The sequence below is a fragment of the Mytilus trossulus genome, chromosome 6, assembly GCF_036588685.1.
Source record: "Mytilus trossulus isolate FHL-02 chromosome 6, PNRI_Mtr1.1.1.hap1, whole genome shotgun sequence".
In the NCBI taxonomy this organism is placed as follows: domain Eukaryota; kingdom Metazoa; phylum Mollusca; class Bivalvia; order Mytilida; family Mytilidae; genus Mytilus; species Mytilus trossulus.
Window position 1 is genome coordinate 91,335,071 of NC_086378.1, and position 4,043 is coordinate 91,339,113.

The following is a 4,043-nucleotide window of genomic DNA, read 5'->3' on the forward strand; positions in this document are numbered from 1 at the left end:
TAGGGTTAGGGTTAGGGTTAGGGTTAGGGTTAGGGTTAGGGTTAGGGTTAGGGTTAGGGTTAGGGTTAGGGTTAGGGTTAGGGTTAGGGTTAGGGTTAGGGTTAGGGTTAGGGTTAGGGTTAGGGTTAGGGTTAGGGTTAGGGTTAGGGTTAGGGTTAGGGTTAGGGTTAGGGTTAGGGTTAGGGTTAGGGTTAGGGTTAGGGTTAGGGTTAGGGTTAGGGTTAGGGTTAGGGTTAGGGTTAGGGTTAGGGTTAGGGTTAGGGTTAGGGTTAGGGTTAGGGTTAGGGTTAGGGTTAGGGTTAGGGTTAGGGTTAGGGTTAGGGTTAGGGTTAGGGTTAGGGTTAGGGTTAGGGTTAGGGTTAGGGTTAGGGTTAGGGTTAGGGTTAGGGTTAGGGTTAGGGTTAGGGTTAGGGTTAGGGTTAGGGTTAGGGTTAGGGTTAGGGTTAGGGTTAGGGTTAGGGTTAGGGTTAGGGTTAGGGTTAGGGTTAGGGTTAGGGTTAGGGTTAGGGTTAGGGTTAGGGTTAGGGTTAGGGTTAGGGTTAGGGTTAGGGTTAGGGTTAGGGTTAGGGTTAGGGTTAGGGTTAGGGTTAGGGTTAGGGTTAGGGTTAGGGTTAGGGTTAGGGTTAGGGTTAGGGTTAGGGTTAGGGTTAGGGTTAGGGTTAGGGTTAGGGTTAGGGTTAGGGTTAGGGTTAGGGTTAGGGTTAGGGTTAGGGTTAGGGTTAGGGTTAGGGTTAGGGTTAGGGTTAGGGTTAGGGTTAGGGTTAGGGTTAGGGTTAGGGTTAGGGTTAGGGTTAGGGTTAGGGTTAGGGTTAGGGTTAGGGTTAGGGTTAGGGTTAGGGTTAGGGTTAGGGTTAGGGTTAGGGTTAGGGTTAGGGTTAGGGTTAGGGTTAGGGTTAGGGTTAGGGTTAGGGTTAGGGTTAGGGTTAGGGTTAGGGTTAGGGTTAGGGTTAGGGTTAGGGTTAGGGTTAGGGTTAGGGTTAGGGTTAGGGTTAGGGTTAGGGTTAGGGTTAGGGTTAGGGTTAGGGTTAGGGTTAGGGTTAGGGTTAGGGTTAGGGTTAGGGTTAGGGTTAGGGTTAGGGTTAGGGTTAGGGTTAGGGTTAGGGTTAGGGTTAGGGTTAGGGTTAGGGTTAGGGTTAGGGTTAGGGTTAGGGTTAGGGTTAGGGTTAGGGTTAGGGTTAGGGTTAGGGTTAGGGTTAGGGTTAGGGTTAGGGTTAGGGTTAGGGTTAGGGTTAGGGTTAGGGTTAGGGTTAGGGTTAGGGTTAGGGTTAGGGTTAGGGTTAGGGTTAGGGTTAGGGTTAGGGTTAGGGTTAGGGTTAGGGTTAGGGTTAGGGTTAGGGTTAGGGTTAGGGTTAGGGTTAGGGTTAGGGTTAGGGTTAGGGTTAGGGTTAGGGTTAGGGTTAGGGTTAGGGTTAGGGTTAGGGTTAGGGTTAGGGTTAGGGTTAGGGTTAGGGTTAGGGTTAGGGTTAGGGTTAGGGTTAGGGTTAGGGTTAGGGTTAGGGTTAGGGTTAGGGTTAGGGTTAGGGTTAGGGTTAGGGTTAGGGTTAGGGTTAGGGTTAGGGTTAGGGTTAGGGTTAGGGTTAGGGTTAGGGTTAGGGTTAGGGTTAGGGTTAGGGTTAGGGTTAGGGTTAGGGTTAGGGTTAGGGTTAGGGTTAGGGTTAGGGTTAGGGTTAGGGTTAGGGTTAGGGTTAGGGTTAGGGTTAGGGTTAGGGTTAGGGTTAGGGTTAGGGTTAGGGTTAGGGTTAGGGTTAGGGTTAGGGTTAGGGTTAGGGTTAGGGTTAGGGTTAGGGTTAGGGTTAGGGTTAGGGTTAGGGTTAGGGTTAGGGTTAGGGTTAGGGTTAGGGTTAGGGTTAGGGTTAGGGTTAGGGTTAGGGTTAGGGTTAGGGTTAGGGTTAGGGTTAGGGTTAGGGTTAGGGTTAGGGTTAGGGTTAGGGTTAGGGTTAGGGTTAGGGTTAGGGTTAGGGTTAGGGTTAGGGTTAGGGTTAGGGTTAGGGTTAGGGTTAGGGTTAGGGTTAGGGTTAGGGTTAGGGTTAGGGTTAGGGTTAGGGTTAGGGTTAGGGTTAGGGTTAGGGTTAGGGTTAGGGTTAGGGTTAGGGTTAGGGTTAGGGTTAGGGTTAGGGTTAGGGTTAGGGTTAGGGTTAGGGTTAGGGTTAGGGTTAGGGTTAGGGTTAGGGTTAGGGTTAGGGTTAGGGTTAGGGTTAGGGTTAGGGTTAGGGTTAGGGTTAGGGTTAGGGTTAGGGTTAGGGTTAGGGTTAGGGTTAGGGTTAGGGTTAGGGTTAGGGTTAGGGTTAGGGTTAGGGTTAGGGTTAGGGTTAGGGTTAGGGTTAGGGTTAGGGTTAGGGTTAGGGTTAGGGTTAGGGTTAGGGTTAGGGTTAGGGTTAGGGTTAGGGTTAGGGTTAGGGTTAGGGTTAGGGTTAGGGTTAGGGTTAGGGTTAGGGTTAGGGTTAGGGTTAGGGTTAGGGTTAGGGTTAGGGTTAGGGTTAGGGTTAGGGTTAGGGTTAGGGTTAGGGTTAGGGTTAGGGTTAGGGTTAGGGTTAGGGTTAGGGTTAGGGTTAGGGTTAGGGTTAGGGTTAGGGTTAGGGTTAGGGTTAGGGTTAGGGTTAGGGTTAGGGTTAGGGTTAGGGTTAGGGTTAGGGTTAGGGTTAGGGTTAGGGTTAGGGTTAGGGTTAGGGTTAGGGTTAGGGTTAGGGTTAGGGTTAGGGTTAGGGTTAGGGTTAGGGTTAGGGTTAGGGTTAGGGTTAGGGTTAGGGTTAGGGTTAGGGTTAGGGTTAGGGTTAGGGTTAGGGTTAGGGTTAGGGTTAGGGTTAGGGTTAGGGTTAGGGTTAGGGTTAGGGTTAGGGTTAGGGTTAGGGTTAGGGTTAGGGTTAGGGTTAGGGTTAGGGTTAGGGTTAGGGTTAGGGTTAGGGTTAGGGTTAGGGTTAGGGTTAGGGTTAGGGTTAGGGTTAGGGTTAGGGTTAGGGTTAGGGTTAGGGTTAGGGTTAGGGTTAGGGTTAGGGTTAGGGTTAGGGTTAGGGTTAGGGTTAGGGTTAGGGTTAGGGTTAGGGTTAGGGTTAGGGTTAGGGTTAGGGTTAGGGTTAGGGTTAGGGTTAGGGTTAGGGTTAGGGTTAGGGTTAGGGTTAGGGTTAGGGTTAGGGTTAGGGTTAGGGTTAGGGTTAGGGTTAGGGTTAGGGTTAGGGTTAGGGTTAGGGTTAGGGTTAGGGTTAGGGTTAGGGTTAGGGTTAGGGTTAGGGTTAGGGTTAGGGTTAGGGTTAGGGTTAGGGTTAGGGTTAGGGTTAGGGTTAGGGTTAGGGTTAGGGTTAGGGTTAGGGTTAGGGTTAGGGTTAGGGTTAGGGTTAGGGTTAGGGTTAGGGTTAGGGTTAGGGTTAGGGTTAGGGTTAGGGTTAGGGTTAGGGTTAGGGTTAGGGTTAGGGTTAGGGTTAGGGTTAGGGTTAGGGTTAGGGTTAGGGTTAGGGTTAGGGTTAGGGTTAGGGTTAGGGTTAGGGTTAGGGTTAGGGTTAGGGTTAGGGTTAGGGTTAGGGTTAGGGTTAGGGTTAGGGTTAGGGTTAGGGTTAGGGTTAGGGTTAGGGTTAGGGTTAGGGTTAGGGTTAGGGTTAGGGTTAGGGTTAGGGTTAGGGTTAGGGTTAGGGTTAGGGTTAGGGTTAGGGTTAGGGTTAGGGTTAGGGTTAGGGTTAGGGTTAGGGTTAGGGTTAGGGTTAGGGTTAGGGTTAGGGTTAGGGTTAGGGTTAGGGTTAGGGTTAGGGTTAGGGTTAGGGTTAGGGTTAGGGTTAGGGTTAGGGTTAGGGTTAGGGTTAGGGTTAGGGTTAGGGTTAGGGTTAGGGTTAGGGTTAGGGTTAGGGTTAGGGTTAGGGTTAGGGTTAGGGTTAGGGTTAGGGTTAGGGTTAGGGTTAGGGTTAGGGTTAGGGTTAGGGTTAGGGTTAGGGTTAGGGTTAGGGTTAGGGTTAGGGTTAGGGTTAGGGTTAGGGTTAGGGTTAGGGTTAGGGTTAGGGTTAGGGTTAGGGTTAGGGTTAGGGTTAGGGTTAGGGTTAGGGTTAGGGTTAGGGTTAGGG